The sequence below is a fragment of the Salvia miltiorrhiza genome, chromosome 1, assembly GCF_028751815.1.
Source record: "Salvia miltiorrhiza cultivar Shanhuang (shh) chromosome 1, IMPLAD_Smil_shh, whole genome shotgun sequence".
NCBI lineage: Eukaryota > Viridiplantae > Streptophyta > Magnoliopsida > Lamiales > Lamiaceae > Salvia > Salvia miltiorrhiza.
Genome location: NC_080387.1, coordinates 64611502 through 64636327, shown reverse-complemented (window position 1 = coordinate 64636327; position 24826 = coordinate 64611502). Strand labels below are relative to the sequence as shown.

Below are 24826 nucleotides of genomic sequence, written 5' to 3'. Positions count from 1 at the left end.
GTTTTATGAATTTTATAATATTATAATTTTAAAAAAGTATCTAATAATTAGTTAGTTCAAAAAATATACTCCCTTTATTCACAAAGATAGATCCTAAAGGAGAGCGGCACGGGTTTTCAGAAAAGTTAATTATTTATTAAGTGAGTGATGAAATTGCCCCACAAATTAAAAAGGTAGAGAGAGTTAGTAAGAGAAAGGGCCCCACAAACTAAAAAGTGGTGGGTCCATTAATGACCAAAAATGGTTAGGACATATTTTTCTGGACAGACGAAACTGACAAATTAGAACATATTTTCGTGGATTGAGAGAGTATTAAAATAGTAAATATTATTATAAATTGAAATGATATATAAATTGGGTTAATTGCATATAAATTACCGAACTTTCAACAAATTGTCATTTTGCACATGAACTTTAAAATCTTTATTAAAATTAGTACTCAACTATTAATTTCTTCTCATTTTGCATATTAATTTGCCCATTTTTCATCGAGGTGACATGGCATAAATATACTCGTTTGACATGAATATGCTTGTGTAGCATAAATATGATCGTGTGAAAAAATAGAATTGACATTGTAATGTATAGTTGGATGAAAACGACGTCATTTTAGACCTAAAGTTTGCCAGAAAATGAACAAAATGTACAAACTGAGAAGAAATTAATAGTTGAGTAATTTTAATAAAAATTTTAAAGTTTATTTGCAAAACGAGAATTAGTTGAAAGTTCAGTAATTTATATGTAATTAATCCATATAAACTTACACTCATAAAATATTATTTATTAAAATAACTTTTTTTTACGTGCTAATACACGTCATCTCTATTAGTGAGTATAAAAATATTTAAATATATATCTTATAAATTATTAAAAATATAAACACTCTTTATTAATGAGACCTAACTCAAGTGACAAAGGTGAGGTATTAAAAAACTTTCCTTTTATGAGAGGTCCTGGCCCCCATCTCTTCATTTCATTTTATTAATAATAGTTCATTTTATGTGGAAACGAAAATTAAAGGGGAAGTATTTATAATGTAAAGTAAATAGGAGCCATTTATAAAATGAGGTGTAAAGTGAATTTATAGTGTAAAATAAGTGTTATTTTTAAATTAGACTTTTATAAGTGGGATACGAAAAATGAAAAATGGACTATTATCAATGAGTCCTACGGATAATAAACCAAAGTGTGTTTGATTAGGTCAACTCAAAGACTTTTTCGCTAACCAGAAACGAAACGACTCTATAAATTGCCAATACATATCATATTCATATCACAGTATCTCACAGACACCATGGAATTCTCTCAAATTTTTGGCTTCTTGAAAATTTTCAGCGAATCCATCAAACTTATTTTGAAAAATGTAAGATTGATAGCATCAATCACCGCATTTTCTCTGCTCCTCTCATCCATCCTCTTTCTGCTATTCAGTTTCTTGTACGACTCCGCCATGCCTTACATCGTGAATTCCAGCTCCGGCATCTGCTTCCTTCTCTTGACGCTTTTTTTCACAGTGGAACTCGCTTTCTTGTTCGCCTTCATCACAATCGCCCAGGCGTCCGGAATCGCAACCGTGATAACAGCAGCCACGTCGTACACCACCGACGGCAGCAGCAAATTATCATTACAAGATGTATTTTCCATTGTGAGAAGGAAATGGAGAAACCCCTTGAGAAACCAATTCCGGCTATCACGCAGTCCGAATCGTTTCTTGGGGATGGTCGCGGTGACTGCTGTTGTAGTGATATTGTATCTGAATCCCATTACAATTGGGATTGTGGGTATCGTTGTGGTTCTTTACGAGCTCTATGCCTCGTTTGGTTGGGCCCTATCCCATGTTATTCCGGTGCTGGAAGAGGGCTGCAGTGAGGTGGCGGAAGCGGTGGCCAGAGCCGAAAAACTTGTTGAGGGGCAGAGAGTCGATGGATTGATGGTGAACTTGTTGTTTAACATTGTGTGGTTGATTGTTTTCTTGAGTTGGTGGATGATGGTGGGTAGCATCGATCCAACGGAGTACGTGCTGTTCCTCATCAGCAGTGTTTTAGTGATAAGGATATCTAAGAGCGTAGTGCACACGCTCTACTATTTCCGCTGCAAAGACTCCACGCTCATAAATGATATTCCGTAATGCAATTAGTTGTATTTGTGTCCACTTCTTAATTATGTTGTTTTACTACTCCATATTCAATGAGTTTATGAACAATCAGTAAATTTAAACAAATTACAAACAACAGGAATATATGATCATCTCCAAATATATATGCCAGCGCATGCGCTTCAATAATTTGGAAGATCAGCTCATGATTCAGAAACAATTTCGATCAGGTAGGTTGGATCTAAAGGTTTCAATGCCCTTAATAGCTTCTATTATATTAAGCTACTTTTATGTGATTCATATTCATTATTTATCAAGATATATTGTCAAGAAATTCAAGGCCCCTAATAACTTCTACTCATTTTAAGCTAATTTTATTTGATTCATGCATATTTCATAAAAAAGAGTTGAATTGAAGGATCCATAGTATTCTATACCCTATTATAAAATAGTCTTATTTTACAAAATTTAATTTACCTATTATATCCCTCATATATACTTAATTTAAGGTCAATAGTGTAATTTAATATATTATACATATAATAAAATTTAAAACATATTATACTAGTTTATATTTTATATTTTAATAATTATTTAAGTAGTAGTATCCATTAGAACTCTTCATCCATATAAGTTAGTATTTTTTTATTCTATAAATCTAATAATTTAGAATTCCGGTCAAAGGATTTATATAATAGTTTTATTAGAAGTTTAACATTGCTAGAATCCTTTAAATTAAAATTAATTATGCAAAAAATGAAACTTAGAAAATAAACATGAATTTCATATAAATATGCTTTTATTTTTTGTCTCGTCTTTTTTGTCCTAACTATGAAAAAATTAGGTTATGCTTAATTAATTAAAATAAATTTTTATATTAAATTTAGATGAGTTTTTTTAATTTTATAATATTAAAATTCAAAAAAATTATCCAAGAATTGATTAGTTCAAAATATATATTAAAATAATAAATAGTACTATAAAATGAAATGATATATAAATTTACACATATAAAAAAAATTATTTGTTAAAATAATTTATTTTTACGTGCGAATACAAGTCATTCCTTTTAATGAGTATAAAAATATTTAAAATATACATATTTTATCAATCACTAAAAGTAAACACTCTTTAAAATAATTTTGTCGTAGTGAGTTGCATGCATAGGGACATTCACATTGGAGTTTTTCCTAACGCATTAGTGTTTTTTCGTCTTATTGATAATAATTCATTTTAATTTTTTGAGTATGAGAAATAAAATGAAAGTGTTTAAAGTGTAAAGTAAATAGAGAGTAAATGTTATTTTTGGATCTGATCGTTATTAATAAGAAAGACGAAAAAAGAAAAATGAGCTATTATGGATGGGAGTGAGGGAGTATTATTCTTGGTCTTAGGGAAGCTTCTAATATAAAAAATAAAACAAAGTGGGTTTTACTAAGAGGGTGTTTGGCTGAGCTTATAAGTTCCTCAAAACATCTTATAAGCTGTTTAGGAACTTATAAGTTCATCTAAAGTGTTTGGCAAAATAAGCTCTCAAATAGCTTATAAGTTCCAAAAATAAGCTCCGAGAGCTTATAAGCTCCCAAAAAATAAGTTCATCTACCCTAGCTTATTTTTTTATAATCTCATATGCAACAATCATTTTATAAATATTTTTAACTATAATTTATTATTTTCATTATATATCATTCAGCTTCATCTTTCTTCGATTTTTTCTCTCTAACAAAAAATTCTCTCTCTAGCTTATAAGCTCAAGTATCCAAATACTTTGACAACTTATAAGCTCTTAAAAATTACATCTTATAAGCTCTTGAAACATCTTATAAGCTCCAAGAATAAGCTCTTTAAAATAAACTTAGCCAAACACTAAGTTAACTCGCCCTATTATCATTTGAGGCTATTCAAGGATCCGCTCATGTAACACCCGGCATTTTCACTACAGTTTATATTATTAATATTATTTTCTATTTTCTATTATCTAAAAGAAGAAAGAGAAGTAGAATCATAGAGATGAGACGAGACATTTTTATATTATCCTGAGTTTTTAATTCAGTGATTAATTGCATAATTTGAATAGTTAAGTATTCTTGCATTCTTTATTATTTTCATTCTTGGAAGCAAGCTTATAATTCCTAGTTAAAGGGATTATTCTATTATTTTCATAGATGAGAATGGTGATAAATAAGAAATATTATTAGTCGACTTATCGCTCGACTAATCGAAGTGACGGATGTTATTTAATTATTTATCTATGAGCTTTTTATTTTAATAGTGATGATTTAATATTAAGTCATGAATTTGAGATAGCAAGAATTTTATTTTAGCAAATTCATTTCCTAATTTTAGGAATGAATTTATTTGGGATTTTATCTCACAAGAAATTTGAGTTAAAGTAACCTTTGAAGTTTTATTTATTTATTTTAAAATTTTCTATTTCACTTGTGTCTATGGATTTTGGTTTGATATATGCACAAGGAGTAATATGGAGTGGATCGCATGATATGAATTGGAGTGGATTTTATAACATTTTCCTTAAAACTTTATTAATAAAATAGCATGTATATCTAATTTTTGGATTAGAACAAGAAAAAGCTTATGGGAGAAGTCATTACTTTCTTTATCCTTATCTTCCCTACGACTTTCCCTTTCATGCGTATAATCTCCATTCTTCTTTTTTTTTTTTTGAAGGTATAATCTCCATTCTTCTTTTACTTCAAGAAAACATGAAAACCTACTTTTCATTTTAGTTCCTTGCTCAGACGCTATTTTCTCCCACTTGTTCTTTCATTTCTTTTGTTGTTTCCTCACCAAGCTTTCGGAACAATTGAATCCTCTTATAATCATCCAAGAGTACAGGTAAGAATTTTTATAGTCAAGTATTCTATTCACAATAGAAATTAGAGAAAACAGCAATTCTCTTACCTGCTCTGTTTGTTTTGTTTCGAAAGTGGGGGCTGGAAGGATAGGCTTCATATTCATATTTTATCTTAATTTCTCTATGCTTTCAATTAGAGACTGATTAGAATTTAGTGATAGGATGAAGACAATCAAAGCTAGATAAAACCCCCAATTGTCGATTCCCTCAAGAACCCTAGAATTCCATCTTCTTTATTTCCATCAATTGGCTGCGTATATATATATTTATATGTTCGTGAGGGAATCATTGAGATTTATTTGAGTTTTTATTTGCAAGAAATCATAATTTTCTAATAGTTTAGTTTCAATGGATTTGGGAATTCTTGATATAAGATAGCTACATGTTTGATGCTTGTGTAATTGTACTCTTTGAGTTGTAAAATGAGATTATACGATAGTAATTGGGGGATATCAAGCATGCTACTATATGTTGATGTGTTAAACATGAATTAAGTTTAAGCTAAAGCATGCTAATGTGTATTAGGATGATGTATTTGAGATCCTATAGCTTTTATTTGAGAAAAATATGAGTGATATGTCAATGAGCATTGCTGTCAGTTTTCGGGTTGGACAGAACAGTATGTTTCGGGGTACTTTTGATGATGTTTTCGTAGTCCAAATAACTTGAAATTTTACTGTAATAACTTCATCATGTGTAGTCGTTCTCTGCAAAATTTCAGCTAAATCCGAGACCATTAGATATGCCAAATTATTTTCTGAAATGTACTGCACGAAGCAGCGAAGTTCAGTGGCAGATTCTGCCTTTTGTGTTATAACTTCTCATACACTCGATGTATTGTATTTTTGTAACTTTCTAATAAAAATAGACTCTGAGAGATTTCTAAAAATGTAAAGTTTGTATTTTTCTTTAAAGAGGATGATTTTATATGATATTTCAAAGTTGAGATTCATATATGATTACATATTTGAGATTTCTTACTTGAGCAAGTTATTAATAGAACTATGCTAAGTGATTGATGTTTAGTTATTAAGCTAATCTATATAGAATGCATTAGTTTACTCTTAAGCTTTTCTCAATTTGAGATATCCCAAGAGATGTGATGTTACTATTTGCTTTTAGTTAAGTCCATATAAGTAGAATATTCAGATTAGAGGATGCAACTTTCAAGTGATAGAAGTTTCATTCAAGATTTACTTTCTATTTACTTATTATCCAATCTTACGTGGGAACCTCATTATAGTGAAGGTTCGAGTGGCAGTGTAGAATGAACAAGCAAAGACTTCTACTTCATTAAGTATATCAGGTGGGCTTACTAACTCAAGAAGTAAAGATGCATACTTTATTATATAAAGTTTGAGTGTATGCATTTATTTTTCAATTATTGACTTGCCAATATTTGAGATTTGTATGATACCATCTACATAGAAGAACGAATTCGGGTCCTGAGCGAGTCAGGATTTGTGTACACAGAGTTGACAGTTAACCTTTGTGTTAGCTTGTCATCGTGTTTGAGAAGGAGGCCTACTTCTCAACACTTAAAGTTATATGATGCGTAGATATGGCACATACATGTTAATGTCTGCAGACGTATATGATGTTATGATGATTATAGAGAAGTTTTACAGTTTTGCACGCACAGGTTATTTAAATAAAACTCCTGTGTGATGTTTGAGATGGCAAGTTCAATATATAGCTCTAAGAGCAAGCTTTAAAGTTATTTCGGCATGACCACTGAGTGCTTTTTGGTACTCAGCCCTGCGTATGTTTCTAAATATGCAGGTTAAGCTGTGATGCATATGGTAGCAAGCAGAGCAAAGTCTTTGATGTATATGTCTTAAACCAGGCTTAGGATTCCATGTCTTCATACATGTAATCCACATGAATTATTCCGCTGCAACACTTAGTCTATTCTACTTTATTGAGGTGTTGTACATATTTTAAAACAATAGCTTTGAGAATTATGTCACTTGAAAGTTAGACAACTTGTCGTTGTGTATTGTAAGTTGTCTACTCATGAGTTTTAAAAGTGATTGCTTATGATTATCCAATATTAAGTAATTCATCGTTAAAGCGTGTTCATTATTATTATTGAAACCTCTTTTCTTTTGCATTTTCTTTCTCCCTTTACCCAGTCACACTTTTCCCCGGCTTAACTATACACTATATTAGGCCGGGCTGTGACAGCTCACCAGAAATGAATCTATAAATTGGCAATACAAATCATATCACAGTATCTCACAGAAACCATGGAATTCTCTCAAATTTTTGGCTTCTTAAAAATTTTCAGCGAATCCATCAAACTTAGGGGGGTGTATTAGTTCAAGATTTATCTAGATTTTAAAAGTCCGTAGATTTTAAAAGTCTATAGAATTCTCACGGATTCTTCATGATTTTGAATGAATTCTTGGTTGGATTTTTAATGAATTGGCAAGAATTTGACGTGATATTTTCGGACTTGAAATCCACAAACTCAGCGAGCGCGGGAATTGAACGAGCGATAGACAAGCACCTAGCGACCGCTGGACCCTAGCGGTCGCTGGATACCCAGCGAGCAACTGTTTGAATTGAATTTCTATTTTCAGTTTTTGAAATGGGATTAGTCGTTTTGTGATTTGGCATTCATTAATTTGCTGGAGCATTAAAGTTGAAGAAACAGTTGCGTAGGGGCAAGCTTCAATAAAATTATTCTACTTTGTGCAGACTATTGTTGTATTAATAGCCATCAAATGTTTGTCTTATGTCATAGTATTTAAGAAACAAATCAAGTAATAAAGTTTAACAACACTCAGCCAGCGAGCGTTGGATTGTTGCATGTTACACTCAAGATTTGAATTTTCGTGGTTCGAGCTCGGATTTGTTCATGTGTATTTTTTGAATGAAATCCATGGAAATCAGTTCAATGTTAAAATCTATAGATTTTTAAATACACCCAAATTTTCATAGACTTTTAAAAGTCTTGAACGAATACACCCAGATTTTTATAGACTTTTAAAAGTCTTGAAGGAATACACCCAAATTTTAAAAGTCTGCACAAATCTATTAAAATCCTGAAGGGATTATTTTAAAAAATGTAAAAGCCCTAGCATCAATCACCGCACTTTCTCATTCTCCTCTCATCCATCCTCTTTCTGCTATTCACTTTCTTGTACCAATCATCTACTCCCCACCTATCATAATATTCACGCCTTTATTTTCAAAAGAATAAAAAAAAATCAAAATTCGGCAATTTTTACATTATTTTTTTTAATTGAGGCCCCCATTACCTATCTCACTAAAGCCGGGCTCGAAGAATGGTGCTGGGCTTTGAACCTTTCAGTGGGGCAGCGGCTAGGCGGTGCTCTCGAACTGAGCCGGAGATGTTCTAATTGACTGTATCAACCCTAGGCCTACATCATTTAATTTAGACTATGCGTCCAAGACTTTTCCGGTCAACAAAACTCATTCCACAAACTCCCAACACACATAAACTACCTTCAACACTATCCACACATATATCTCAGATCTTATCGCACACTATCCAAACCTCAGAAACCATGGAATCCTCTCAAATTTTGGGCTTCTTCAAAATCTTGAGCCAATCCATCAAACTTGTTCTCAAAAATGCAATACTGATAGCATCACTCACCACACTCTCTATTACCCTCGTATCGATCGTCTTCTTGCTATTCAGTTTCTCCTACCAAACCGTCTCGAGTTACATGTTCAATGCCATCACCCACTCCAGCTCCGCCATCTCCTTCCTCCAAATCATAATCTGTCTCGCGCTTACTTTCGCAATCGCATTCTGTTAGAAAATGGAGGTGATTATATAGAGGTTTGAGTGTGGTGAGTGATTGTAGTGAAGTGGTGTAGAGAATATTGTGAGTGTAGTGTGTGTAGAGGATAGAGAGAATGATTTTAGAGTGGAGCTCTTGTCTCCAAAGAACTTAGATATTATTAGATAGAGTGATGTTTTTAAGATGTTTGAGATTGTTGAGATTGGTTACAAATGGCTCACAAGAGCTCTATTTATAGGTGTGGGAAGATCTCTCTAGATCCCACTACACTAACTTGTATCTAGAATTCTCTACTAGCATCCACTTAAGGAATTATCTAGATACTATATAGAAAATATCTAATCTCTAGAATACTCATTCTTGTCCTAGTATTATTTAGAATACTCTAGATTAATCTAGCTAGTGGTGAATTCTCTAGATTATGCATAGCATATTCTTACTTAGAATATTCTAGATAAATGCATCACACTTCAATACTCCTCCTTGATGCATTTATCGGTTACTCCAAGCATTCTTCGTAGAAACTGGAATCTGTCCCTTGGTAGTGCTTTTGTGAAGATGTCCGCCAACTGCTCTTCTGTTGGACAATACTTCATCTCGATAAGTTTCTTTGCTTCAACATCTCTCAAGAAGTGATACTTGATGTCGATGTGCTTGGTGCGATTGTGCTGAACTGGATTCTTAGCCATTGCTATAGCTGACTTGTTATCGCAGTAGATCTCTGTCGATGAGTCTTGCGGTTCGCCCATATCCGCTAGTATTCTTCTAAGCCATATAGCTTGACATGCTGCTTCGGCTGCTGCAACATACTCAGCTTCTGCTGTTGATAGAGCAACTGAGTCTTGCTTCTTTGATCCCCAAGAAAAAATTCCTGAGCCAAGCTTGAAAGCATAGCCTGATGTGCTTTTCTTGTCATCTTGAGATCCAGCCCAATCGCTATCGCTATATCCACTTATCTGTGAGTCAGACTTTGGTTTGTACCAGATACCATAGTTGAGCGTACCTTGCAGGTATCTGAGAAGTCTCTTTGCTGCTCCATAGTGGGTCTCCTTCGGACTTTCCATGAATCTGGATAGAAGGCTTGTTGCATACTTGATGTCAGGCCTTGTTGCCGTCAAATATAGTAAACTCCCAATCAAACTTCGATAGTTTGTAGAATCCGTCGGTTTTGACCCATCTTCTTTCTTCAACTTCTCATTTGGAATGAGAGGTGTAACCACTGGCTTGCAGTCTTGCATCTTGAACTTCTTGAGCATATCTTCAATATACTTCTTTTGTGATAGGAAGATGCCTTCTTCCTCTTGACTTATCTCCATTCCGAGAAAATAGTGCATTAATCCTAAGTCCGTCATCTCAAAGGTGCTCATCATGTCTCTCTTGAAATCCTCGATCAATTTTGTGTTATTTCCTGTGACAATTAAGTCATCAACATAAAGAGAGACAATCAGGATGTCCGTACCTTGAGTTTTGATGTATAGAGTTGCTTCGTTCTTGCTCCTCCTGAATCCTTGACCGGTGAAATATCCGTCTATTTTGCTGTACCAGGCTCGTGGCGCTTGTTTGAGCCCATAGAGTGCTTTCTTGAGACGAAGAACTTTGCCTTCTTGCTTTGTGAATCCTTCTGGCTGCTCCACATATATCTTGTCTGTTAGATCTCCATTGAGAAATGCCGACTTAACATCAAGTTGATAGATTTTCCATCTCTTTTGAGCCGCCAGAGCTATGAGTGCTCGAATTGTGTCCATCCGTGCCACTGGAGCAAACGTTTCTGTGTAGTCGACTCCTGGTATTTGAGCATATCCTTTTGCGACAAGTCTTGCCTTATGCTTCTGGATCGAACCATCAGGATTCAGCTTTGTCTTGAACACCCATTTGACTCCAATGACTTCCTTGTCACTTGGAAGATCCACCAACTCCCAAGTATCATTCTTTTCTATCATTTTTATCTCCTCCTCCATTGCTTTAATCCAAACTTTCTCTTTGGATGCTTCTGCATAGTTACTTGGCTCCAAAGAACAAAAGTTGCATGTCTCATATATATCAGTGGATTCATATAAATCTGCTAGAGTTCTTACCCGAAAAGGTGGAAAGTCTGGTGAGGAGTCTGAGTCGGATCCACTTGAGGTATTGGCTTCTGAAGAGGACCTTGGTGGGCTTTGTTGATCTTGTTCTCCATGTTCTGTGACTTCTTTTAGGAGTGTAGTTGTTGTCCGCCTTTCAACACTTTCTGTCTCCCAATTCCAGGAGGCTTGTTCGTCAAATTCCACGTCTCGACTTGTCACCAGCTTCTTGGTCTCAAGATTGTAGATTCTATACCCCTTGGATTTAGAGCTGTAGCCGAGGAAGATTCCCTTTTCCGTCTTGTCCTCCAGTTTGTGTCTTTTTACTGAGGAAATGTGGATGTAGCAGATACTTCCAAAGACCCTCAAATGTTTGGCTGAAGGCTTTTGTCCTGACCAAGCTTCGATCGGCGTCTTGTTTAGCACGGCCTTTGTTGGACATCGGTTGAGTAGGTAGACCGATGTATATACTGCCTCTGCCCAGAACTTCTTTGGCAATCCTTTCTCCGCCAGCATGGATCTCGCCATCTCCATGACTGTTCGATTCTTTCTTTCCGACACGCCGTTTTGTTGTGGAGTGTAGGCCACCGTTAGTTGATGCTCCACACCTTCATCTTCACAGAACTTGTCGAACTCTTTTGAGTTGTATTCGGTACCTCGATCGCTTCTCAGTTTCTTTATTTTGCGACCACTTTGGTTCTCCACAAAGTTCTTAAATCTCTTGAAGATTCTAAAGACTTCTGATTTTTCTTGGAGGAAATATACCCAAGTCATTCTAGAGTAGTCATCAATAAAGAGTATGAAGTACCTGTTTTGGTTTACTGAAGGTGTGCGCATTGGACCTGACAAACATGGTTTTCGTACCTCAATTCCACATGTTTTGTTGTCATTTCCCTTCATGTTTTGCTTGTGAATGCTTGTTTGTGCCCGAATATTTAGTTTTATGAAGATTTGATATCTTGGTGTAGTTTTGGAGTAATTTCAGGAACCATCAATGATTAATTGGAGGATTTTGAAGATATGAGATTGAAGTACGTCTCGAGAGGAATCCGTGAGCGCAAACGGCGACCAAATCCGAGTCCGGACGAGGGAGAACGGAGCAAAACGAGCGGCCTGCGCAATACGCCCAGTACCCCGCGGTCACCACCCGCGGCCGCGGGGTGGGACCGCGGGTCAGCTGCCCCGACTCCAGTAGACACCCGCGGTCACCACCCGCGGCCGCGGGGCGGGACCGCGGGTCCCCTGACTCTCCCCCACGTTTGCCGGCCGCGGGCGCGGGCCAGGACCGCGGGAAAAGGGCGGAGCCTCCCCAAGTGGGCCCCAGTCGGGTTTTTCACCCCTTAAACCCCTTTCTCCCCCTTTTCCTCACATTATTCATCTTCCCCAACCTCATACTCACCCATTTCCATCTTCCCCAATTCATTCACACCAAACCCTAGCCTCCATTACCACATCTTTTTACCAAGATTGAAGGCATTGAAGAGGAGAGAAGATTGAAGAAAGCTCATTAATAGGATTTGTCACTTCTTACTCTCTCTTTCATTTATGTATTTCTTTGATTTTGGTTTGTTGTTTGTGAACATGTTTGGATAAAATGCCCCATTGGTTTGGGGATTAGGCTAGTTGATTATGTGATGGATTGATTATTATGCTTAATATATGTCTTGATTATTTCCTTGTTATTATCTTTTCAAGCCCTAGCTTTAATTCTTGTATGGATTGTTGGCCACTTTCTCTGCATTTCTAATTTGTGATTTGAATCGGGAGAGGATAATCACAATAGATTAGGAGCTTGAAACATATTGACTCAATAAACCGGGAGGTTGAGAGTTGGGTGAGAGTTTACCGATCCTTTGTGCTTTTGGGAGTTATAGGTTAGAAGTTGACCGGGGACGGCAACTATGACCCGTAATCTACCGTTTTAGTCGTCCGGGAGGGGGCTAGAACTAGTGGGGAGATCACTCTAGATAAATAGGAATATCAAGACTAATATTGAGCTAATTTGAAGTCCATTGCTAATCCATCGATGCCTAATCCCTAAACCACCTTCATCACTTAATTAATCCACTTTGTTTGATTGTTCTTATTTTGTCTTTGAATTTGTTAGTTAATCAAACCACTCACCTCCTTGTTTAGTCTAAATAGCTCTAGCATAATGAATTAGGATAATCACTAGATTGAACTACTAATCCTTGTGGGATACGACCTTGCTTCCATATATTACAACTACCCGTATACTTGCGGCGTGGTGAAAATATTAGCGAACAAGTTTTTGGCGCCGTTGCCGGGGATTAGTTTAGTTTGATTGTTTGTGATATTTTGAATCATTGTGCTTAACTACTTTAGACATTTTACTTGATTTATTTTTGTTTTCTATCTTAAGATGTTTGTTTTGACTCGTTGTTTTGTTGGTTGGTAGGGTGATGAAAAAGAAAATTGTTACACAACACCAAAAATATTAAATGGATGATGGAAGGAATGAGTTGGTTGAGCAACTCGAACTACAATTGGCGATGATGCAACTTAAGTTGCGAGTTTTAGAAGCAAAAAGAAATTGTAGGCAACCATTTATTCAAGAAGCCTTCCAACCCACACCTTCTTATGACGAGTATTATGACATGGGGTGCAATGCCATGGAGTGGCAATCACCATTGGAGTATGAGGACCATTTCAATAGTTGGAATTATGAAAATTCTTATTTCACTAAAGAAAGCTTTCAAGGGGGAAATCGGTACTATCAAGAGGAGAAACCGAATGTTAGAGACGATCTTCTACAATGCTTCATAGCTACACAAGCTTGGATAGAAAAAAGTATAGCAAACTCGGATGTTATGCTAGAAGAGCAAAGAAGGTCTTTGGCTACCACTATGGAAAATCAAAAGCGAATTGATGATGTGTGCATGGCCATTAGCCTACAAAATGGAACCTTGTATGAGGAACCAATGCCAATGCTAAGTGAAGAGCCTCAAGAAGTTGAAGAAGATGAGGATCAATTCTCCAAATTCCTTGAAGTCGAGAGCCCAACTTTTCCAATGCAACCTCTACAATTCCAAAAAGATGAAGACTTCACAAGCTTTAAAGAATGCAAAGTCAAAAATTTTGTCGATCCTTACCTCGACACGGACGATTCTATGAAGGCTTGCTTCTTTCACTTTTATTTATCTTCATCTTTTGATTTTCACTTTGATTTGTCTAATAAAGAATTGTTTGAGTGTGGTGGTACTCTAGATGGTGAACGAGATTATCATGACGCCCGGGATGTCTCAAGAATTGCAAAGCCACCATATTTTTGGGTCGCGGTGGATGGAGCATGCAAATTTGATGAGAAATGGCCACCGCCTAAGCCTCCACCTCGTTTGTGAGTACGAGACAAGTAACCATTTTCTCCTTCATCCAAACTTATTTCTCCTTTGTGTGAAATAAGTTTGGGGGGAGGGTGAAGATGGGTTACTTATCTCATTTATCCGTTGTTTATTTATTTAGTTAGTTTAGTTATGTTACAATAATTAGTTTTGTCTATGTTTTTTTTAGCTTTTCCTTGTCTTTTATTTTTGAGCTTGATTGTTGAAACACATGAGTTGGATGAAATGTGTGTTGAGCTTATGATATGAATGTTGCTTTTGAAAAGAAATTGTTGTGTTTCACTTGTTGATTTTGCATGTAGAGTTTGAACTTGTGACAAATGAGCTAAATATTTTACCTCCAAGAACTTGCAAATAAAATGAGCTTGTGAGAATTGAGCCCTTGATTGTCATCCAATTACAATCTCATTTTGTTCTTGAGTGTAAATCGATTGAGCATGTATGTTGGTCTCTAGAACTTGCCATGAGTCCTCTCTTGAAAATAAAAGTAGATGTGTTGTTAATATTGAAGTGATTTAAGGCCATCTTTGTTAGCCACTTGACCCCAATTGTGCCAAATTCTCATATGATCCTAGTTTACCCCTTTTGTGCCTTGTAGCCTTTCTTTGAATGAACCAATGATAAAGGGGTAGAACTTAGAGTGTTAGTGGTTGCTTTGATGAAGAAAAAAGTTTGGGAAATGATTGAAATTGCTTATCAAGCTTTGATTGTGTGAAAATCACTAATCCCCTATGAGCTCAAAAAGAAAAGGAAATGAAAATGAATGTGAATAAAAGAGCATAAAGGGGAGTGATTTGCCTTTTGAATCATAGCCATGATAGATATCACTAAGGATGAAAAGATGAAATGTAGGGATTTTGGTTTATGTTTGATAAGAGAAATAGTAAAGTCGATTTGTTCATTATGATTATTTGATCGTGGGATGAGTCACTTTGCCTAAAAACACCTCACCTCACCAAAGAGCCCTCATTACAACCCAATGAAAGCCCTTGTTGATCATTATTTATAACACATTGAAGTATAGAGAGTTAGGATAAATGGCAAGCTTATGGTAGATTGTATACTTTGTTTCAATTTGAGTGCAAACACGTCCATTCTAAACACTTGAGAGTTGAGTGCGCCATTGAAACATCCACTTTCTTAAGATTCAAGCTTGGAGGTTATAATATTGAACTCATTATCACTTGTGACTTCTTGGAATGCATTTCTACTTGTGATGCACTTTTGAAAGATTTTTTGTAAAATTTGAAGCCCTTGAAATGACACCAATTCATGCTCACATGTTTGTTTACTTTTATTTCTCTTCTCTTCGTCGTTTGGGGACAAACAACACTTTAAGTTTGGGGGGTTGACAAACATGGTTTTCGTACCTCAATTCCACATGTTTTGTTGTCATTTCCCTTCATGTTTTGCTTGTGAATGCTTGTTTGTGCCCGAATATTTAGTTTTATGAAGATTTGATATCTTGGTGTAGTTTTGGAGTAATTTCAGGAACCATCAATGATTAATTGGAGGATTTTGAAGATATGAGATTGAAGTACGTCTCGAGAGGAATCCGTGAGCGCAAACGGCGACCAAATCCGAGTCCGGACGAGGGAGAACGGAGCAAAACGAGCGGCCTGCGCAATACGCCCAGTACCCCGCGGTCACCACCCGCGGCCGCGGGGTGGGACCGCGGGTCAGCTGCCCCGACTCCAGTAGACACCCGCGGTCACCACCCGCGGCCGCGGGGCGGGACCGCGGGTCCCCTGACTCTCCCCCACGTTTGCCGGCCGCGGGCGCGGGCCAGGACCGCGGGAAAAGGGCGGAGCCTCCCCAAGTGGGCCCCAGTCGGGTTTTTCACCCCTTAAACCCCTTTCTCCCCCTTTTCCTCACATTATTCATCTTCCCCAACCTCATACTCACCCATTTCCATCTTCCCCAATTCATTCACACCAAACCCTAGCCTCCATTACCACATCTTTTTACCAAGATTGAAGGCATTGAAGAGGAGAGAAGATTGAAGAAAGCTCATTAATAGGATTTGTCACTTCTTACTCTCTCTTTCATTTATGTATTTCTTTGATTTTGGTTTGTTGTTTGTGAACATGTTTGGATAAAATGCCCCATTGGTTTGGGGATTAGGCTAGTTGATTATGTGATGGATTGATTATTATGCTTAATATATGTCTTGATTATTTCCTTGTTATTATCTTTTCAAGCCCTAGCTTTAATTCTTGTATGGATTGTTGGCCACTTTCTCTGCATTTCTAATTTGTGATTTGAATCGGGAGAGGATAATCACAATAGATTAGGAGCTTGAAACATATTGACTCAATAAACCGGGAGGTTGAGAGTTGGGTGAGAGTTTACCGATCCTTTGTGCTTTTGGGAGTTATAGGTTAGAAGTTGACCGGGGACGGCAACTATGACCCGTAATCTACCGTTTTAGTCGTCCGGGAGGGGGCTAGAACTAGTGGGGAGATCACTCTAGATAAATAGGAATATCAAGACTAATATTGAGCTAATTTGAAGTCCATTGCTAATCCATCGATGCCTAATCCCTAAACCACCTTCATCACTTAATTAATCCACTTTGTTTGATTGTTCTTATTTTGTCTTTGAATTTGTTAGTTAATCAAACCACTCACCTCCTTGTTTAGTCTAAATAGCTCTAGCATAATGAATTAGGATAATCACTAGATTGAACTACTAATCCTTGTGGGATACGACCTTGCTTCCATATATTACAACTACCCGTATACTTGCGGCGTGGTGAAAATATTAGCGAACAGGACCGCAAACGTCGGTGTGGACAAGCTCTAGTATCTCCTTGGCTCGCCATGTTTTCTCCGTTGGAAATGGTTGTCTGTGTTGCTTTCCGATCATGCATCCTTCGCATACACCTTCTCTTTCATTTAGAAGAGGCATATCTCTCATCATATTTTTCTGATGAAGTAGCCTCAAGGCATTTAGGTTGAAATGCCCAAATCTCCGGTGCCATAGACTCGTATCGTCGAGTTGAGCCACCATTGCCTTTTGTGGATATTGCCATTGAATGGGAAAGTTTCTATTTTTTCCCATTTTTACTACTGCAATATCTTGGTTATTTTTCTTGTCGTAAATTCGACAAGAATCTTTCTCAAAGTGGAGGGCATATCCATTTTCCATCATTTGGCCAACACTTAGTAGACTTTGTGCAAGACGAGGTACTAGGAGAACATTTCTAATAAATCGCGTACCTTTATTAGTTTCTATGGCAATTGTACCTTTCCCTTTCGTCTCCACCAGTTCTCCATTGCCCATCTTCACCTTCGTCTTGACTGAAGTATCTAACTCACGGAAGATGGTCTCGTTGGATGTCATGTGGTTGCTGCATCCGCTATCGATGTACCATTCTTCTTCTCGTGCTTCCGTTGCCGAGTGACATGCATAGAACATGTACTCCTTCTCATTTTGATTTTCTGAATAGTTGGCTTGATGATTTCTTCTATCTCTGCAATCTTTTTCCACATGCCCGAACCTTTTGCAGTTTTTGCACTGTGGCTTTCCTCGATGATAGCAATCCTTCTCCAAGTGATTTGTCTTCTTGCAAATTCCGCATGGTGGAAAATTTGCCTTGCTCTCCTTGTTGCTGGAGCTTCCTTCCTTGTGATTGCTTTTAAAATTTCCGCCGCTCCTTGACTTATTGCCTCTAACGTTGAGCTTGGACTGAAAGGCACTCTCAAGTGAACTTTCATGTCGCCTACTCAATCGTTGCTCGTGTGCTTCCAAGGAACCCATTAGCTCCGCGACAGGCATTTTTGACAAATCTTTTGATTCTTCAATCGCCGCCACTACTGGATCATACTTCTCGGTAAGGCTGATTAAGACCTTCTGTACGATCCTTTCATCGGAGACGTTCTCTCCGTATGACCGCATTTGATTGATTATTTCCATTATTCTTGAGAAATAATCTTTTGCGGCTTCTGAATCTTTCATTTTAAGATTCTCTAGTTCTCGCCTTAAACTTTGCAGTTTAATGGTTCGAACTTTAACATTTCCTTGGAACTCCTCCTTAAGGATATCCCAAGCTTCTTTTGCAGTAGTGGCTCGAATAATTCTTGCCATGATAGAATCACTAACAGATTGTTGGAGAAGATAAAGAGCTTTAGCATTTTGTTGCTTTAATTTCTTACGTACCTCGAATGAGGATGTCTTGTCGATATCTTCTCCCGGCATGGTGATTCCTTCTTCAATGACATCCCAAAGATCATGGGATTCAAGGCAAGTCTTCATACGAACACTCCAATAGTCATAGTTTTCTCCATTGAATATTGGAGTCGTGATGGAGAGACTTGACGACGCCATAACGCCCGCTTATGATCGAACAAGCTCTGATGCCACTTGTTAGAAAATGGAGGTGATTATATAGAGGTTTGAGTGTGGTGAGTGATTGTAGTGAAGTGGTGTAGAGAATATTGTGAGTGTAGTGTGTGTAGAGGATAGAGAGAATGATTTTAGAGTGGAGCTCTTGTCTCCAAAGAACTTAGATATTATTAGATAGAGTGATGTTTTTAAGATGTTTGAGATTGTTGAGATTGGTTACAAATGGCTCACAAGAGCTCTATTTATAGGTGTGGGAAGATCTCTCTAGATCCCACTACACTAACTTGTATCTAGAATTCTCTACTAGCATCCACTTAAGGAATTATCTAGATACTATATAGAAAATATCTAATCTCTAGAATACTCATTCTTGTCCTAGTATTATTTAGAATACTCTAGATTAATCTAGCTAGTGGTGAATTCTCTAGATTATGCATAGCATATTCTTACTTAGAATATTCTAGATAAATGCATCACACTTCAATACATTCACTTTCATGCTCTCTACCGTCGCAATCGCCCACGTGTTCGGGTTCGCAACGGTGATAGCAACGGCCGCGTCGTACACCGACGGCTCCAAATTATCATTGCCAGATCTATTTTCCACCGTTAGAAAAAAATGGACAAGTCCATTCAGATTCAGGAAGAACATCCATGGATCAACTGGATCGCGAAATCCGATGCATTTTCTGGCGATTTTGGCGATGGCGGTGGCTGTTCCTGTAGTGATGTTCAATCCGAATCCCGTGACGATTACGATTGTGAGTGGTGTTGGGGTTCTGATTTTCGTTTTCCACCTCTACGCGTCGGTGGCTTTGGAGGTCGCCGCCGTTATTCGGGTTGTGGAAGAGGTGTGTGAGGCGGCGGAAGCGATAGAGAAAGCAGAAAAACTTGTTGAGGGTTTGAGAGTGCAAGGTGTGATGGTAAACGCGTTGTTTAACATTGTGGATTTGATTGTTGTGTTGAGTTTGTGGATGAGTGTGGGCGATGTAGGGAGCCTGAGCCTCAATGTAACGGTGTACGTGCTGTTATACCTCAACTGTGCTTCCGTTACGAGGATCTTTGTGAATGTAGCCTACACGGTCTACTATTTCCGGTGCAAAGAGTATCAAATGCAACTATTTGGGAATCTCAATCACACTGCACTGCTTCATCATATTCCTTAATTCATTTTGTTTAGCCTCTACTTTATTTGTAATTTGAGATTTTACATATATGATGTACAAGTTGTAACTTGTAAGTTTGTTGTATTCCCAAAACTTGGTGGTCATTGTCCTACGACGCCAATGGAAGACTCGCTATAAAAAGACCATACTCTTTCCCTTTTGAAATACTACGCATTTTTTGTCATTCTTGGAACCATATTTTTGGATACTATTTCATCATAAATTCTTTCATTTTCCACCTTATTTAATTAATTTTTCAATAAGTTTACTACACATCATTTATCACAAACTCCTTATTTTTTATTTTCACATGTATCTAATCAATCATGAAAAGTAAAGAGAACGGTTACCTTTGAGAATTAACCTAGATAGATAAAAATAGTATTCTATATTATGTTAATTCATGGTTTACTAAGATGAGTTGAAACTTTATAATGTTTCAATATCCTTGACAATTTCTATCATTTGTGATAATTTTGCTTGATTCATATAATTTTGAAAGACTTGGGATTGGAGAAGTCCTAATAATATGGGTGGACACGATTTATTTAAACAACAAATCAAATTAGATCAATTAAACTGTATGAAATTGAAATCCTAGTTAATAATTATAAATTTTAACTAAAACATATAAAATTGAAATTGAAGAAAAAAAAAGACGCGATAGAATAAAAAAAAGGGTTAAGGTGCAGATAGGCCCCTTAAGTGGGAGCCCTTAGAGCGTTTTACTCCCCATACTAACTGTGTGTGCAATTTAACCCCTAAAGTTCAAAAAATCCCTTTCTTCTCCAATCCTCTTTCGATTAAGCTGTTGGGGGTCTCCGGCTCCGATCGTCATCAGAATGGCCGGCGCTGCCGCCAGCCCCAACGACAGGCACCACCCCAACGGCTGGAGCTTCTGCGTCCCGTAGTTGATCATGTTCGCTGTGAAAATATGAAGAAGGGGGTACACCCCGACGCCCTACTCGTTTCCCTCACCACCACCACCACCACCACCACTGTTTTCCACCATTACCGTTTTCCCTCACCTCAACCACCACAAAAATCTCCACCACCGCCAAGCAACAGAACAGCAGTAAAATGTGAAGAAAGGAGTGCACCACCCTGTAAATCTTTGCCCAACGACTGGGGAGTTTTGGTCTTTGAGAGAGCGGAGGGAGGAAGGGCACGGCGGCGACTTGTCGCTGCTGCAGTCGCCGTTCAAAGAAATTGGGGGGATCTGTGCGGTAAGAGGCGAGAGAGAGAAACCGACGGAGGCAGCGGTGCTTCTCCGTCGCCAAGGGGGGGATCGAGGAAGCGACGGAGGCCACGGCGGCTGTCGTTGCCAAGGAGGAGGGTTGCTGGGGTATCCGGTCTGAGAAGCGACCCGAGAGGGAGATGAGGGATGAGGCGGTGGTGGCTGGATTTTGTTGCTGCTGCCGTCGACTGCTAAGTCGAGACGAGAGGGAGGGCCGATGTTCGCCGGAGGTCGAAGGAGAAGTGGTGGCGCTCGCCGCTCGAAGGGAGGCGCCGCCGCTGACGTTTTGGTGAGAGTGAGAAAAGTGTTCTGCGAGAGAGAGAGAGAGATGCAGCGGGTGTGTGAGGAGAAAGAAGGAGGTGACATCAACAAGGCCCCACAATTTGAATTAAAATAAAAAATAAAAAAAAGTTACTAACGTTGACTAACGGCGTCAGGTCAGAGGGGCCAATTTGTGCGATTTTTTGAACTTTAGAGGTTAAATTGCACACACAGTTAGTATGGGGAGTAAAACGCTCTAAGGGCTCCCATTTAAGGGGCCTATCTGCACCTTAACCCTAAAAAAAAAGCAAGTCATATTAGTAAACTTATATACCAGCGCATGATATATAAATAGTATCAAAATGCCATTGTCACCTTGCTTGATCATTACTAACTTTTCATGAAATCATTAATTTAATTTTGGATATACCGTAAATTACAATTTACCTTACTATACATTCGTGATTAATTGCCAAGTTCCCAACTAATCCAGAGTATATAATTATGTTCAACTACGGAGCAACCCAAATTATTTATTGGGCCCAGCATGCTACTTGAGATCTGAGAATGAACTTGTCCATTGGACCTTGAGAAAGAAAGCCCGAAACAAAAACCTAACCCAAACACCCAATGGAAAATAATTTCTTATTTTTAGGAAACAAATTTTGGGAAGTTTTTTGTACAATTGGATTTGGGAATATGTAAACCTCTAAATAAAAACAACAATAATTTGAGGGTTAAGGTTCTGAATCGACTTGAATTTCGTTGTTACAAACTTCACTTCATGTAATTGTCAATATAAGTAATACTCCTATTCAATAATTAGAGTAATCAAGTCGTGTGTTCGGATTGGTAATAGAAGAACTCGTGTGTCTACAAGTACCACTTTTGAATTCTGCATCTTTTACAACAGAATTTGTAACACATTTCCTTTTAATAAAACACCTCCATAGAATTGTGAGCTTTTATTATTGCAGCCATCTTTTCTACTTTAATTTGCTAAAGGTTTCAAGTTCGTTTTGTTTTGTTGTTGGGCTTTTGCTTTATTAAAGAAAGTCGGCCACCATTTTCCTCTTGTATAATCAAAAACTTTATCATCCAAACTTTTTGCTTATGTTCTTTTGCTTCCAAGTGTTTCTTCCTCACTTTTAAAGTACAAGAAATTTGGGAATGAGAAAATATCTTATTATCTTTTTGAGTTAAATTAATAAAGCAAAATATAATCCAATATGCTTCTAGACTATGCGCGGATCGGAATAGCATAATGAAGAGTATATTCACACGAGATTATGTATTTTGTATTTTGTATTTTGTTACATTCCATTGTTGAACACGGATCTTTGTTCGTGTTTTATTAATAAATAGGATAAAAAATCGGGAATGGTATATATTCACTACCAAAATGTTCCAAATTAATGAATTTAAGACAAGATATATTCGTTGTTTGCTAAGTTGTATCGTATGGCAAGAACACGATGTGTTTTGGTAGATGAAGGGATTACTATAATTATTCCAACGCTGAGAATGACATCACAAGTGCCAAAAATAGTACAAGTTGACCATTTCGAGAGAATCGCATGTACGACTTATGCTTATTTTTTGAAGTTTGAAGATCAGATGTTCACTACCACCCTCGAATTCTATCACCAACAGATTTGTACCTTATTCTTACTCAGCAACTCGATCGGATAAATAATCTTATCGTGTAAACTTTTTTCATTTTCAACTCCAGATAGCTTTGAATTATTAAAGCATGTAGTCCTTGTCCAATCGCAAATGTTTTACTTTTATCTTGCCATCCATTATAAAAGCAATAGAAGTGGAGATAGACCCCCAATATATACTACCTCTACACTACATACGACAAAATTACCTAGTTTTTCAATCTTTGAATTGCACTCCTTATTTTATTTTATTTTATTAACAAATTCAGTTTATTCTATAATGGCCCCAATCAAATATTCATCTCGGATTGAAATCAAAAGATCAATTGCCAAGATCCAAGGTCACATGTCAGGTTATGGGTATATTGTGTATAGTTGGGACGGGACAATAGTGATATGCGTGGACTTCATGCCCGCTCACTTGTACACATAGTTATTACAACTAATTTATATACAAATACGTTAATTATTAATTCATCAATGTGGAATAAACATTAAACACTTCAATATATATCCACATTATCTGACACAATTCGACTTTCAAGTGACTATTTTTTACTATTAGTTATTATTCTCACTCATCAAAATTCAGTTTTGAGAGAGAAAAAAAATTAACTATACCACGATCATTTATTTGAAACCTAACCGATCATAGGCCATTTCATTCAACAAAATTAGTTACAATAAGAATTCAATCAAAATGAGACGCAACTTATTTTTGATAAACCTAGTTTCCAACCGAACATTTATATATATAATATATACATGTTCTGATCATGGGCAGATCCATTAACAACTTAGTGCAAATCACAAATTGGTTTTATACATATATTATATTAAGTCTAATTTAAAATTAGGTCAACCTAAAATGATTAAAAAATAAAAACAAAGGTATTGTGAAGTGTGCAATGTGAGCGAAGAAATAAAACTTAAAACTTGAATATTGTTCTGGTCGAGTACTTCTCCTTAGCCGTTACACTGACATCAGTGTTTATTTTTCAGCCCACCACCTTATCATATGTTCTTCTTTGACTTTGTCTGATTCGTTCATGCGTCGACGTCTTCTACCAAAGCTAGCAGCCAACGACACACGAAGAAGCATCTTCTTATGCGCATTAATTCAACATCTATTTAATTTGACACGACACAATTTGGTCCAATTGATTAAAAAAAATAAAACATCATAAAGTTGACTTCCAAATTCGTACGATGTTGTTCCTATGTCAAACCGTAATAACTTGAGACAGGAACACATTCATCAAATCCATTGAATTATTAGACTTATGTGCATATATGCATTGAACTGGTGTGGTGCATGTCTCTCATAATTCAACAACTTTTGTGGTATTATCGGCATGTAGACTGACGTGTGGATACAAGTTTGGCAAAATCAAGATTTACATCATTGCGTCTCTCTTTCATACGCTACTTAAAATAAGTTATTATAATTTAGGGTAAATAGTATAGCAATCAAAGTAATTTTAGCGTCGCAAAAAGTATGCACATTTGTCATTTTTTTCCTCAAAGGGAGCAGCTTCTTAGAAAGAGGCTCTGCTATATATAATTCATTGTAGAGAGATACATGAGGATGAGAGAATATTATAAAATTTTATTGGGTGCAAACATGAAATTAATAAAAAATAATCAGCAAGTTTGATGATGGTCCAACGAATTGCGCATAAAATTTTCTGTCCCACAACTTATTGTGTTTTACTGAATTCCACTTTCAATATATTTTAAAATAATTTTAAAATAATTAGAGTTCACTCATCCAATTATTATTTATAATTATTTTTTATATTTACGTGAATTAATTATTAGAGTTAAGTAATCTAAAATTAGCGTATATAATTTTTTTAATTTCAATTTTTTGTGATGAATATTAATTATAATTCATTATATAATACTAATATTTTTTATTTTTATACTAAATCATTATAAAATAGTAAAATTAAGATTGAAATTTTATAGGATACAATA

General features: G+C 36.6%; 1 long non-coding RNA gene across 2 annotated transcripts; it reads left to right on the top strand.

The window, feature by feature from the left end:
- The first annotated feature begins 4624 nt into the window (after nucleotides 1–4624).
- On the top strand, nucleotides 4625–7043 carry LOC131005001 (uncharacterized). 2 transcript variants are annotated; one of them, XR_009095188.1, is made up of 4 exons: nucleotides 4625–4748; nucleotides 4784–4951; nucleotides 6214–6276; nucleotides 6753–7043. It is a non-coding gene; the product is annotated as an uncharacterized LOC131005001 (long non-coding RNA). The 2 variants fall into 2 exon arrangements; XR_009095187.1 differs by having other exon boundaries at nucleotides 4645–4748; nucleotides 6219–6276.
- The last annotated feature ends 17783 nt before the right edge of the window (nucleotides 7044–24826 follow it).